This window comes from Balaenoptera physalus (genome assembly GCF_965194825.1).
Source record: "Balaenoptera physalus genome assembly, chromosome: 5".
Taxonomy (NCBI): Eukaryota; Metazoa; Chordata; class Mammalia; order Artiodactyla; family Balaenopteridae; genus Balaenoptera; species Balaenoptera physalus.
Genome location: NC_138884.1, coordinates 77,993,744 through 78,009,436, shown reverse-complemented (window position 1 = coordinate 78,009,436; position 15,693 = coordinate 77,993,744). Strand labels below are relative to the sequence as shown.

The following is a 15,693-nucleotide window of genomic DNA, read 5'->3' as shown; positions in this document are numbered from 1 at the left end:
ACAGGAGCGCCCTGCTGCAATACTATCGTACTGTTTTGAAATATTCTACACCATTAAAATAAAAAAGCAAACAATTTATGAAGCTGGGGAACTTTAAAGCTTTTCTCCTGAGTATAAAGAACTCCGAACATCTAGGACAAGACCTGTGAATCGATTCCTTCTGTAACGAGACCTCTCTGCAAACGCTCTCCCCGTGCCATGTCTGTAGAAGTAACCAGTGTAATTTCTGGTCTGGTCTGGCCTGTAGCTCTGATGACAGGAAGAGAAGCTCCATTTCCTCTTTGCATGGCTAGTTCTTGCAGTGTTTCCCGGAAGCAGTGTTTTGTCTAGTCCTAACGGAATTCGAAAGCTAAAGGCATTATTCCTTCCACTCTGCAGATGCAAAAGCCTAGTAACTTGTGCATGGTCTCAGCTCCAACCCCTTCCTTTCCTATTAAAATACGTGACAACAAAGAGTTCCGACACTCATCCTGTCAAGAGTTGGAGAAAGTTTGCCTCTATGTGTTATTTTAATACGGAGCTCACTAAATCCTTTGCCTGGCTCGACTCACTTTTAATAATTAAAAACTCAATTAACTCAAATATATAAACACAGGGACTGTGCAAGCTCATGTTTCATTTGGAGCCCAGCTTCAATGCAGACAGTTTATGGGCTCTTACTTTCTTCAGTGTGAACCTGCAGGGGCTGATTACTCAGTCTCTGCATCTCTGACTGCCGTATGCTTTCCTCACTGCTACTTTAATCAAGACCAGACTTTGCTTGATGTGAAATGAGATCTGAAGGCCCTGAGAAGTCATCCTCATGAAATTTGAGCAGCTGGAGCCCACAGAGTGAGAGAATCTGATTTAGAAACATCATTTCCATGCTAGATTTCCCGTCCATCTTAAAGGGAACACAGCTCACATCTTTGGACGCTGAAAAAGTTGCATGAGATCTGGGGGTTTCCTGTGAACCTGAACCTGACTATATAACTAGTTTAGGAAGTGAGAAATAAATTTTTGGATGATCATACAGTTGGATCTGCAATCTGTTGAGTTCAACGGGTTTAAGTATGTTTTTCCAGTAAATTAACAAAAGAGAACAAGGAATATTGTTATAGGTCAAGTCCTTTGTATGAGTTTTTTCAGGAATTTATTTTAATTAAATCAGATCAACAGAGCTACCGTGAGGCCTTGTGAGAGTTGAGAAAGCTGCAAATAAATTGTCCTTGTCACACTATGAAATAAGTAGGGTCTGGAGCTTTAACAGGGTTGTGGACGCTTAGTGGGAAGAGAACACTGAGACCCAGGGCAGCTGGGTTCTTTCTCCCAGGCCTTGCTTGGTCTGGATGGGGGCATTCTCTGCCCAGAAACTTACTGTTGGGTTGAAGTGAGAAACCTCAGTGTGTCCTGAGAGCAGTGCCCATGATGTGTCCATTGTCCCAGAGAAGCTGTTTGTCCAGTCTTTGGTGGCAAATCTGGAGCTTTTCATACTCATTCACTCAGTGGAAAGAGAACTGCCACTTCCTGGTTATGACTCACATCCTTTACCTTTCATGATTAGTGCAAGGGAGGTAATAATGTCTCCAGACCTACCTCAGGTGAGACTCGCATGAGACAGCAGTTGTGGAAGGAAGCAGAACATTTGGACCCTTAGATTACTAAAGTGTTCAGCAGTTCTGGTGAAGTCACAAATGGCCTCTTCCTAGTCCGATATGCAAAGAAAGCTCCTGTGTTTATATGGAAGTGATAAACTCTGAATCACTACATGATCCCTGGAGGGCCTGACTCCAGACTTCTTTTACACAAGAGAATACACTCTTGTGTGATCAATACACTATTTTTTTTCAGGTATCAGTTTACTCACAGCTGAATATAATGTCTAACTGATAATTATGTTTTCTGAAACATAGTATATGGAAATTTATCAATATTCATATCATTCTCATTAAAACGGATAGAGAAATAGTCTTTTTATTTATTTATTTATTTATTTTTAACATCTTTACTGGAGTATAATTGCTTTACAGTGGTGTGTTAGTTTCTGCTTTATAACAAAGTGAATCAGCTATACATATACATATATCCCCATATCCCCTCCCTCTTGCATCTCCCTCCCACCCTCCCTATACCACCCCTCTAGGTGGTCACAAAGCACTGAGCTGATCTCCCTGTGCTGTGCAGCTGCTTCCCACTAGCTATCTATTTTACATTTGGTAGTGTATATATGTCCATGCCACTCTCTCACTTCGTCCCAGCTTACCCTTCCCCCTCCCCGTGTCCTCAAGTCCCTTCTCTATGTCTGCGTCTTTATTCCTGTCCTGCCCCTAGGTTCTTCAGAACCATTTTTTTTAGATTCCATATATATGTGTTAACATACGGTATTTGTTTTCCTCTTTCTGACTTACTTCACTCTGTATGACAGACTCTAGGTGCATCTACCTCACTACAAATAACTCAATTTCATTTCTTTTTATGGCTGAGTAATATTCCATTGTATATATGTGCTACATCTTCTTTATCCATTCATCTGTCGATGGACACTTAGGTTGCTTCCATGTCCTGGCTATTGTAAATAGAGCTGCAATGAACATCGTGGTACATGGCTCTTTTTGAATTATGGTTTTCTCAGGGTATATGCCCAGTAGTGGGATTGCTGGGTCATATGGGAGTTCTATTTTTAGTTTTTTAAGGAACCTCCATCCTGTTCTCCATAGTGGCTGTATCCATTTACATTCCCACCAACAGTGCAAGAGGGTTCCCTTTTCTCCACGTCCTCTCTAGCATTTATTGTTTGTAGAGTTTTTGATGATGGCCATTCTGACTGGTGTGACGTGATACCGCATTGTAGTTTTGATTTGCATTTCTCAAATGATTAGTGATGTTGAGCATCCTTTCATGTGTTTGTTGGCAATCTGTATGTCTTCTTTGGAGAAATGTCTATTTAGGTCTTCTGCCCATTTCTGGTTTGGGTTGTTTGTTTTTTTGATATTGAGCTGCATGAGCTAATTGTAAATTTTGGAGATTAATCCTTTGTCAGTTGCTTCATTTGCAAATAATTTCTCCCATTCTGAGGGTTGTCTTTTCATCTTGTTTATGGTTTCCTTTGCTGTGCAAAAGCTTTTAAGTTTCACTAGGTCCCATTTGTTTATTTTTGTTTTTATTTCTATTTCTCTAGGAGGTGGGTCAAAAAAGAATTTTGCTGTGATTTATGTCATAGAGTGTTCTGCCTATGTTTTTCTCTAAGAGTTTTATAGTGTCTGGCCTTACATTTAGGTCTTTAATCCATTTTGAGTTTATTTTTGTGTATGGTGTTAGGGAGTATTCTAATTTCATTCTTTTACATGTACCTGTCCAGTTTTCCCAGCACCACTTATTGAAGAGGCTGTCTTTTCTCCAATGTATATTCTTGCCTCCTTTATCAAAGATAAAGTGACCATATGTGCGTGGGTTTATCTCTGGGCTTTCTATCCTTTTCCATTGATCTATATTTCTGTTTCTGTGCCAGTGCCATACTGTCTTGATTACTGTAGCTTTGTAGTATAGTCTGAAGTCAGGGAGCCTGATTCCTCCAGCTCCGTTTTTCTTTCTCAAGATTGCTTTGGCTATTCGGGGTCTTTTGTGTTTCCATACAAATTGTGAAACTTTTTGTCCTAGTTCTGTGAAAAATGCTATTGGTAGTTTGATAGGGATTGCATTGAATCTGTAGATTGCTTTGGGTAGTATAGTCATTTTCACAATGTTGATTCTTCCAATCCAAGAACATGGTATATCTCTCCGTTTGTTTGTATCATCTTTAAATTCTTTCATCAGTGTCTTATAGTTTTCTGCATACAGGTCTTTTGTCTCCTTAGGTAGGTTTATTCCTAGGTATTTTATTCTTTTTGTTTTAGTGGTAAATGGGAGTGTTTCCTTAATTTCTGTTTCAGATTTTTCATCATTAGTGGATAGGAATGCAAGAGATTTCTGTGCATTAATTTTATATCCTGCTACATTACCAAATTGATTGATTAGCTCTAGTAGTTTTCTGGTAGCATCTTTAGGATTGTCTATGTATAGTATCATGTCATCTGCAAACAGTGACAGCTTTACTTCTCTTTTCCAATTTGGATTCCTTTTATTTCTTTTTCTTCTCTGATTGCTGGGGCTAAAACCTCCAAAACTATGTTGAAAAATAGTGGTGAGAGTGGGCAACCTTGTCTTGTTCCTGATCTTAGTGGAAATGGTTTCAGTTTTTCACCATTGAGAACGATGTTGGCTGTGGGTTTGTCATATATGGCCTTTATTATGTTGAGGTAATTTCCTTCTATGCCTACTTTCTGAAGGGTTTTTATCATAAATGGGTGTTAAATTTTGTCAAAAGCATTTTCTGCATCTATTGAGAGGATCATATGGTTTTTCTCCTTCAATTTGTTAATATGGTTTATCACATTGATTGATTTGTGTATATTGAAGAATCCTTGCATTCCTGGGATAAACCCCACTTGATCATGGTGTATGATCCTTTTAATGTGCTGTCGGATTCTGTTTGCTAGTATTTTGTTGAGGATTTTTGCATCTATGTTCATCAGTGATATTGGCCTGTAGAGTTCTTTCTTTGTGACATCTTTGTCTGGTTTTGGTATCAGGGTGATGATGGCCTCATAGAATGAGTTTGGGAGTGTTCCTCCCTCTGCTATATTTTGGAAGAGTTGGAGAAGGATAGGTGTTAGTTTTCTCTAAATGTTTGATAGAATTTGCCTGTGAAGCCATCTGGTCCTGGACTTTTGTTTGTTGGAAGATTTTTAATCACAGTCTCAATTTCAGTGCTTTTGATTGGTCTGTTTATATTTCTTCCTGGTTCAGTCTCAGAATGTTGTGCTTTTCTAAGAATTTGTCCATTTCTTCCAGGTTGTCCATTTTATTGGCATATAATTGCTTGTAGTAACCTCTCATGATCCTTTGTATTTCTGCAGTGTCAGTTGTTACTTCTCCTTTTTCATTTCTAATTATATTGATGTGAGTCTTCTCCCTTTTTTTCTTGATGAGTCTGGCTAATAGTTCATCAATTTTGTTTATCTTCTCAGAGAACCAGCTTTTAGTTTTATTGTTCTTTGCTCTTGTTTCCTTCATTTCTTTTTCATTTTTTACCTGATCTGATCTTTATGATTTCTTTCCTTCTGCTAACTTTGGGGGTTTTTGTTCTCCTTTCTCTAATTGCTTCAGTGTAAGGTTAGGTTTTTTATTTGAGATGTTTCTTGTTTCTTGAGGTAGGCTTGTATTGCTATAAACTTCCCTCTTAGAACTGCTTTTTCTGCATCCCATAGGTTTTGGGTCGTCGTGTTTTCATTGTCATTTGTTTCTAGGTATTTTTTAATTTCCTCTTTGATTTCTTCAGTGATCTCTTGGTTATTTAGTAGTGGATTGTTTAGCCTCCATGTGTTTGTATTTTTTACAGATTTTTTCCTGTAATTGATATCTAGTCTCATAGCATTGTGGTTGGAAAAGATATTTGGTACGATTTCAATTTTCTTAAATTTACCAAGGCTTGATTTGTGACCCAAGATATGATCTATCCTGGAGAATGTTCCATGAGCAGAAATAGTCTTTAGTATCAAGAGCTTGGGATAAAAATTTCCACCGGGTCAAGATGCCAAAATGTCCTGTACTCTGAAGGCATACTTTTCAAAGTAAAAAGCTCAAGGCAATTTAAGGATTTCTGTTATTTATAATTCATCTAGAAACCTCAAACACATTCCATCTTCTCTCATACAACTACTTACTCAAATCTTGGATTACAAACTTCTTTAATTGCAGAGGTTGTTGGGAAAATATACTATCAAGGCCCATGCATTCATTCTGTCTGGACACCCTGTTCCCCAACTAGAGTCAAATACCTGTGGTTTACATTTGCCTGGGGCAAGGCAAATGGAACCAGCTGGGAGATTTCAGTGGGAAATTCTTGATTAAACACAATGGTTGTGTAACTCAGATATCATCTGAAGTCTCCTGAGCCCTAATGATCTAGACAGAAATAGCCTGAACCCACAAATAAAGACCTCAACTAAAGTTCAATGTCCACCCAACATTCTGAAATTCATTGTCACTCCTTCTGATTTCCTGTGTCCTCTGAAGTCTTGTTTTACATTCTGAATCTTAGTGTTATTTCAATTTTCACTGCCCCATATTACTCCAAACTTAGAATCTTCCTCTTGATGTCTCTCCCCCAAACAATTGTGAATACACAGCTGTGGACTGTAGTAGAACTTTCAGTAAAGGTCTATGAATTAGTATGAGGGAGTTTCATAACACCGCACTGCACAGTAATCAGTGTGAAATTGCATATTAAATAGTTTTATTCTTTTTTTTAACTTTATTGGGGTATAACTGATATACAAAAAATTGCACACATTTAATGTATATATCTTGATGAATTTGGACATATGCATACACCTGTGATATCATCACCACAAACAAGGTACTAAATAAATGTTTCACCTCCAAAAATTTCCTTTGTTCTTTTGCATTTTATTTTTTCTGGTAGGAATACTTCATGAGATCTATCCTATTAACATATTTTGAAAGTGCACAATACCATGTCATTAGCTATAGATACTGTACTGTACAGCAGATATCTAGAACTTATTCATCTTGCATAACAGAAACTTTATACCTTTTGAGAAACAATTCTCCATTTCCCTCTCCCCTAGCCCCTGACAACTACTATTCTATTCTTGGTTTCTGTGAGGTTGACTACTTTTTTTTTTTTTAATTTCTATTGGAGTATAGTTGATTTACAAGTTTAACTATTTTTAGATACCTCATATAGGTGGTATCATGCACATTTGTCCTATGATTGACTTATTTCACTTAGCGTAATGTCCTCTAGTTTCATCCATGTTGTCACAAATGGTGGGATTTCCTTTGTTTTTTAAGGCTGAATAATATTCCATTTTATATATATATATATATATATATATATTTATATATATATATATATATATATATATATATATATATATATATATGACATTTTCTTTATCCATTCATCTGGCCATTTGGGCTGTCTCTATATCTTGACTATTGTCAATCATGCTGCAGTGAACATGGGGGTATAGATATCTCTTTGAGATCCTGATTTCAATTCTTTTGGATATATACCCAGAAGTGGGATTGCTGGGTCATATGGTAGTTCTATTTTTTAATTTTTGAGAACTTCCATATTGCTTTCTATAGTAACTGCACCATTCTGAGTTCCCACTAAAGTGTGCAAGGGTTTCAATTTCTCCACATCCTTGCCAGCACTTGGTCTTAGATGTTTTAAGACACCTATCACCACCAGCATCTCTCACTAGCTCTGCCACACCATATAATGCCTAGGCTTCATGCCACTTTGCTAGCTCTTCTTCTCTCTCAATTTCCTTTCTTTCTCCTTCACCAGCATATGGCCCGAGGTGCCCATAGGGACTCCATGCTCCTCGAGCTCTGTTCCCCCCTCCAGCCCCTATTCCCAATGTACCCCCAGGCCCATTTTCTCAGGACCAGAATCCATCAAGGTGTTTGGCCGAGTGAAATTGTCATTCTTTAGCCAGACCATCCTCCTTACAAGGAAGAGAGCTCTCACTTCTCAGTCTGCTGGCCCCTTGATTGATCTCGGACTTCTGGCCTCCAGACTGGAGGAATAAATGTTGTTTAAACTACCCAGTCCAAGCTGGCTAAGACAACTGCAGTGTGAGAACTCAGGCCTAAAATTGCCACACCCTACAATATTTAAAAGAAAAGCTGAAATTTTCTGGTATTTAAAACAGCAGGTGAGCCAAATGAAACAAAACCATAGGCTGAATGTGGCCTCTGGATCCCACTTTGCAACTTTTCCTGTAATAATTAAGAGTTTAGGCTCTAAAATCAGAAAGGCCGGAGTTTCTGGAGCCCCAGCACTTATTAGCTATGTGTCCTTGGGCCAGTTAACTCATCTTTGAGTTCAGTTCTCTCCTCTGTAAACTAAGCATAATAATAGCACCCTACGGGGTTAAATGAGATCATTTAGGAAAAGTAACACAGTGCAAGACAAATAAAAACTGTTCAAATGAGCCAATCTGAAAAGGCTACATACCGTATGATTCCAGCTACATGACATTCTGGAAAAGACAAACCTATGGAGACAGTAAAAAGGTCAGTGGTTGCCAGCGACTCAGTGGGGGAGGAAAGGAGGAATGAATAGGAGCACAGGGGATTTTCAGGGCAGTGAAACTACCCTGTATGATGCCATAATGGGAAATACATGTCATCATACATTTGTCAAAACATGTAGAAGGTGCAATACAGTGAACCCTAATGTAACTATGGATTTTAGTTAATAATAATGTATTAATATTAGCTCATCATTGTAACAAATGTGCCACACTAATGTCAGATGTTAATAATAAGGGAAACTGGGGATAGGATGAGAAGGTATATGGAAAAAATGTGAAAATGAATGATGGTTATTGATGATGCAGATGATTATGGTGATTATGCTTGTATCAGGTAGTTACTGCTGTATACCAAGCCACGACAAACCTCCATAGTTTAAGACAATAACTACATATTATCGCTCACAAGTCAGTGGGGCACCTGTGTGGTTCTGATGATTTGGGCCAGGGTTGGTTGATGTCAGCTGGGCTTGCTCATGCCTGTACACAGTCAGCTGCAGATCAATAAGCTCGTCTTGGTTGGACTTTGTCACATGGGGCTCTTGGACCCTGTACCATGTGTACCATAGGTACCAGCTGGGAGTACAGTTGGTAAATCAAGTCAGCTGACCATGGACCAAGTGGTCTTTCATTCTCTAGCGGGTTTGCCCAGGTTTGTTCACATGGTGGAGGCAAGGTCAAGGAGAGGGGGAGAGTGCAAGTCCTTGTACGCTGTCACTTCTTCCATATTCTCTTGGCCAAAGCAAGTTACAAGGCTAGGCCAGATCCGAGGACTGGGGAGACAGGTTGCATCTTGATGATGACAGGGGCTGCAGCATCGCATTGCAAAGGGCCTGGATGCAGGGAGGGGAATAACTGCAGCTGTTTTGTTTTCCAGACATCCACCAAACTGATGATAAAGAAGATTTTCTTCTTACCCATCCCAGTGAGGTCACCCCTCATCCACACTCCTAAGACTCCTTTTCCAGATTTGGTTAGCTACGTCTCTAGCACATTTTCTTTTATCTAGCTGGAGGTTTGGATTGGAAAGCTGAACTTGACCAGAGCCTAAGATTTTAATGCGGAGAGACCAAGGGAATACAAAAATCACTCAAGCCTGGTACCCAAGTCTGCGCTGGAAAAAACATGGACCTTAAAATATGGGAGATGTTCTGAAAGGGGCCTATTAACCTATTCGAGGCCCTGTGAACGTGTGCCACAATACTCCATTTTTGTGTTATCAAGAGCAGTGATTTTTGTTGCTCAATCACATAGGAAAAAGAAAATTTGACTCCATTTACCACAATTTATGAAGTCCTGAGTCACCCAAACATGACTCATAACCTTTGCTGGGGGCAATAAGAGTAACGGCTGCTCCGGGAATAAATGTGGCACACATATGGCGCTTAACTTGGCTGTAGAAATTCGGTGGCATTTGAGGGGGAAGTGTTCTTACAACTTAGGCACCGAAGGCCACGGGTGTTCATCATCTGCCCTTGCGCTGCTGTTTACCTCTGTGGACAAGCAGTGTGCAATTTACTGGAAAAGTACTTTAGAAAAACCCCAAACACTCACATTATGGGGAAATAGGGTTGAAAATGTTCCAGTTTTGTAGTTGAATTTATGGTCTTAGCCCTAAGAAAATACTTAGCATCATCTTCATGAACCCAGTACTTCAGATGCTTCAAGGGAAGAACCCTAAACACCATTAGCTGCTGAAGCCCAGTGTTGGGTCTACCGCTGCTCTGGTAAGCACTCCTGAGGAGTGCTTAAGCAGAATGAGCTCTTTGTGTCATTGGAAGTGAAGACTCAGAAGCCAGAAATGGACATCCCATTGCAAGTCGTTCTGTTAACCCTCGGTAAGGTTATAACCAGTTCCTCAGAGAGGTGGAATACTGAATGATGCTAGAACTCACCATCTTTTATACTTATTGTATATATGTGCAATAGTAGTATTCTACTATCTTAGTATCACTCTAGATGGAAATGTCTTAAAAGCAGGCACCATGTTGGGTTGTTTTTTTTTTTTCTGACGCTTGCACAACACTTGGCACATAGTAGGTGTTCATTTTACATAAAAGAAGACCTTGCCGGGACTTTCCTGGTGGTGCAGTGGTTAAGAATCCACCTGCCAATGCAGGGGACACGGGTTCGAGGCCTGGTCCAGGAAGATCCCACATGCCATGGAGCAACTAAGCCTGTGTGCCACAGCTGCTGAGCCTGAATTCTAGACCCCTCGAGCCACAACTACTGAAGCCCACGTGTCACAACTACTGAAGACCGACTGCCCTAGAGCCCGCACGCCACAACAAGAGAAGCCACCGCAATGAGAAGCCCACGCACCGCAATGAAGAGTAGCCCCTGCTCACGGCAACTAGAGAAAGACCGTGCAGCAAAGAAGACCCAACACAGCCAAAAAAAAGAAAACCTTGCCTAAGATTTCACTTTCTATTAAGTGATAAAGCCAGGATTTAAAGCCGGGTCTTAAGGCTATAGCTCATAGCCACCAGGGTAAACTCTTCTCATTGTCTTCACTGGGCATATGTTGGCAATCTTTTTTAGCACTTTCAGTCATGTTCCCCCCAATGAGATATTTATGTTACATCTTCTTTTCTTTGTTTGAAAATACTTTTAAGTAAATCCCTTACCACGTGGATGTTTTGGCCTTGAGTTGCCATGTCTCACAAAATGGGACTTCCTTTCTGCTTTCTTTGTTTTTATTCATAGTTGCTGACTGCCAGATTTTATTACCTTCCCTGCCTGAAAAATATTAGTGTCCAGAAGCTGGTTTCCCCATTGCTGACAGAAAGCAAACTAATTACAAGTCGGCTGAAGCAAGTTTTATGGGGCAATATGCATTTTTAGTTCAGCCAAAGAACTGAGTCCATCTTAAATAAGAAGTAAAAAGTAAGAATATCTTCTGGATTAGCAAATATGTGAATTAGGAAGTTAGCCTTAAACACCCCAGGTGCTTTGATGGTAACATGGATGCTCCCAAAAGAATTAGAATGTGATCCTTTGGTCTGTGGATATACTTGCAGGTGGGATACTTCATGGATCAAAGCAATGGGGGCATCCTATAAATTCTGCTAAATCAAACATCTACAGTATACTGGTTACCCAGATAAAGTCTGAAACTAGGGAAATGGGACATAGAGGCACAAAACAAGATTGGCACTCTGTTATGGAAGCCACGTGATTCTGAAATGATCTTTAACTGCTCTCACTACTTTTAACATAGCAGGCTCTGGAGTCAGGCTGTCTGGGATCTAATTCTGGCCCCTCACTTTACTGAGCAAGTGATTAATTTCATGAACCTCTGTGTTTCAGTTTCTGCATCTGTAAAATGAGGCAAATGATCACACGTACCTTGTAGTGGTTTTCTTAACGCTCAAATTAATTAATACCCATAAAGTTCTTAGAACAGCACCTAATGCTCAATAAATGTCCTCTGTTATACTTCATAAGGCCCAGGATACTCTTTCACTATAACTTTGATGATTGTTTACATGAACCGAGCATGCCTGCTACAAAATTTGGGGGGCCCAGCTCAAGATGAAAATGTGAGGTCCCTTGTTCTAATTATTAAGAGTACTAAGATGGCGACAGCAGAGCATTAACTCAAGCATTGGGCCCTTCAGAGTGAGGGGCCCTGTGTTACTGGACAGATCACACACCCATGAAGCTGGCTCTGGAACCAAGTTATAGAAACTAGGTTTCAGAAAAAACCTATGTGCAAGATAAATTTATACAATTTCCTACATGGGGAAAAGCCAATGACATTTCTTTTCTTAAAAGAAAAAGGGGGACTATATATGAAGTATAAACCCATTTAAGAAAATAAACTCAGAATTGTCCCTTTATAAAACTCAGTGTATTGGCCATCTCTGCTGAAATGTGCAATCTCCACTAGATTCACAGAGAAAATAAAAACATTAAAAAAAAAATCATCAGGAGATGATTCCTCCAGAATCCACTTTTTGATTTTCCACTGTAAATGAAATAAGAGAAAGAAATACTCTTTCCTCCAAATACTCTTTAAGGCTTTAACGACCAACAAATTTAGTATTCACTTTTGGTTGTTGATTGCCAGGAAATAATCCTGGTTTAATTTTCTCTACATCACACATGTCTTTCCAATAAAACAGATGTTGAGCCAAAGAAATAAAGAATGAAACAAATAGCAAATAATAACCTTGATGAGTGAATGAAGAGAAAAATCAAACTTTTATTTATTTCTTGCCAAATCCTTTCAGTTTTGGGATATGGTGAAGGTCACAATTACTTGAAACTTATTACACAGATCAAGGCAATCATGAAGAAATTGAATCCCAGATAAAAAATGTATCTATGCCACTGGACATTGGGTAACATATAAATATAGATGTATACATTTAAATTGTATTTGGAAAGCTCTTCACCCACTGTTGTCTAAAATTCTTTGAAGGCAACATCTGCTCACAATGAGGCAGCCATCCGTGGGCAAATGTTTTTCAGCTGAATTGTATAGATTTCATGGTACTATAAATGAGATTTAATAATTCCTTTATTTTTGTGTGTGTGATGCTTGCAATATCCTTTCTTTTTTCATTTAATAAGGTTAAGCACAATTAACCACTCATTTTCATATGGTTTCTGGAACTAAACAATTGTTGTTTGAAAAAAATAACAATTATTTTATTTCCTTATTTGCCTGCAAGTAACTTTTGACATTGACTGTTTAATATTTGACCTACAAGAAAGTAAGACAGGGGCTGGCCAGAGGGGGAAAAACAGAAAAATAGAAGAACAGATAAACGTCTTGAATATTGGTCATTATCTATTAGGAATATACCAATAACTATGAAGTTGTTAACACTTTTAATCCATTTTATGAAGGTTATTACAAGACTAAAAATTCAGCAGGATATATCAGAAAACTGGAACTGAAATAAGCTTTGTGAAATTCAGTAAAAGGTCTAAAAAACTAGGGGGGAAAGTCCCAAAAAAGGTTCTGCATCTTTGAAGTTTAGTTATTTTATGTACTTTTTCTCTTGGATGAGGAAGCTGTGAGGTCTTAGTTCCAGATTTCTGAATAAATATACCTTTTCAGAGTTATCATTAGAAATTCTCCTTTTCCTCAGTCCCTAGGCAGAATTTTTCTATTATTTTAAAGATTCAGACAGATTTTGATATAGATTATCAAGTTAATTTTTAAAAGCTCCTTGCTGTACTTATTCCCCCATCTGCCTATTTCTTTTCCATGGTTTTCCACTTTTTGGAATCCTTCTAGAATATCTTTATATATATATGAGCAAATATATAATATATAGAATATATTGGTAATGAATACAGATTCTGATCTCCAACATTTAAACACACACATGTAAATATAAACTTTTAATTTAAATTGCAGAGGACAAAAGTCAGAATCCCAAATCAATGGGTGTCTTTAAATAAACACTTGAATATAGTTCCCTAGTATTCTGGAGCCTCCAGACTTCCCCATTCAGTACTCATGGAAGGGAGTGTGAATGCCTACTCAAGATCAGAGCTCTAGAAGAATCTTCTGACCTTGCCTTTTGCCCTTATCAGAGCATCTTGGAGATCTTTCCATATATATTTTAATATATGGATGCACCATAGCATATTTATCCAGAACTTTATTAATGGTATGGTTTGTTTTCAATTTTCTATTAAAAATAATGCTACAATGAATAAATTGCACAGTCATCATTTCACAGACTTCTAAAAAATTATTAGACTTGAGTTTAAAAAAAAATCTTCATTGAGATATAACTAACTATGAACAAAGTTATTTAAAGTGTACAATTTGATGAGTTTTTTTTTTCTTTACCATGTTTCATTTTTTTAAATTTTTAAATTTTTTTAACATCTTTATTGGAGTATAATTGCTTTACAATGGTGTGTTAGTTTCTGCTTTATAACAAAGTGAATCAGCTATACATATACATATATCCCCATATCTCTTCCCTCTTTTGATGAGTTTTTGACATATGTAAATCCTCATGAGACTATCATTACAATCAAGATAATAAACATATCTACAAATCCCCAAAGTTTCCTTGTGCTCCTTTATAATCCCTCCATCACACCACTCTCCATGCCCCCAGGCAACCACTTATCTGCTTTCTGTCATAAATTCATTTACATTTCTAGAGTTTTATATATATGGAATCATACAGCATCTTTCTCTCTCTCTCTTTTATTTGTATAGCTTATTTTCCTCAGTATAATTATTTTGTGATTCATCCTTTGTGTGTATCAATAGTGCATTCCTTTTTATTGCTGAGTAGTATACCATTATATGGATATACCACAATTTGTTTATCCATTCACCTATTAGACATTTGGATTGTTTCCAGTCTTGGGCTATTACAAATAACGCAGCTATAAACATTTGTGTACAAGTCTTTGTTGTGAACATATGCTTTCATTTCTCTTGGGTAAATACTTAGGCGTGAGATGTCTGGCCCATATGGTAGCTGGATGGTTAAATTTTTAAGAAACTAACAAACTAATTTCCAAAATGTTATACCATCTTACATTCCTTGAGCAGTGTATGAGAGTTTCGGTTGCTCCATATTCTTACCAACTCTTGGTAAGGTCAGTCTTTCTTATTCTAGTAGGTATGTAGTGGTGGTATCTCATTGTGGTTTTAATTCACATTTCACTAATGACAAATGATGCTGAGGATATGCTCTTCTTTCTTTTTATTGCATCCATATATCTTCTTTGATGAAGTTTCTTGGTTTTTTGTTGACTTTTTATTTGATTGCTTATTTTTTTACTATTTAGTTTTGAAGATTCTTTACAAATTGTGGATGTAAACTCTTTATCAGATATATGATTTGCAAATATTTTCTCTTAATCTGTGAATTTTCTTTTTATTCTCATAACAGTGTCTTTCAAAGGAGAGACATTCCTAATTTTGATGCAGATCCAAAAAAAGTTATACATTTTTATTCATTTAAGGCTCTTGCTTTTGATGTTACCTAAGAAATTTTTGCCTAACTCATGGTTACAAATATTTTTTCCTATGTATTATAGAAATTTTAGTTTTAGGTTTTACACTTGGGTCTATGATCCATTTTGAGTTAATTTCTGTATTTACTGTGAGATTTGATATGAATTCAAATTAGCTTTTTTTTTTTTTTTTGCATATGGATATCCACTTGACCCAAAAATATCTGTTGAAAATACTATTCTTTCCAGACTGAATTTCCCTTGTGCCTTTGTAAAAAAAAACCAGTTGACCATACATGTGTGGGTCTATTTCTGTACTCTATATTTTGTTACATTGATCTTTGTTTACTTGGACACTAATAACATACAGTTTTAATTACTGTAGCTTTTAAATAAGTCTTAAAGTAACATAGTAGAAGTCTTCCAAGTTTATTTTTCTTTGTCAAAGTTGTTTCTATGTGAATTTGAGAATCAGTTTGTAAATTTTAACAACAACAACAAAGAAACCAGCTGGGAAATTTGATTGTAATGATCAAGTTAGGGATCATTTTCCTTTGTTGCTTTGTGTTCAATGTCTTGAAAATTTTTGCTTCAAAAA

The 15,693-nt window shown here is 37.5% G+C and overlaps 1 long non-coding RNA gene across 1 annotated transcript; it reads right to left on the bottom strand.

The window, feature by feature from the left end:
- Window positions 1–2,363: 2,363 nt before the first annotated feature.
- Window positions 2,364–13,895, bottom strand: LOC309661059. Its single transcript, XR_014263838.1, has 2 exons — window positions 6,369–13,895; window positions 2,364–6,329 (listed from the first exon to the last, which is right to left on the bottom strand). It is a non-coding gene; the product is annotated as an uncharacterized lncRNA (long non-coding RNA).
- Between the last annotated feature and the right edge of the window lie 1,798 nt (window positions 13,896–15,693).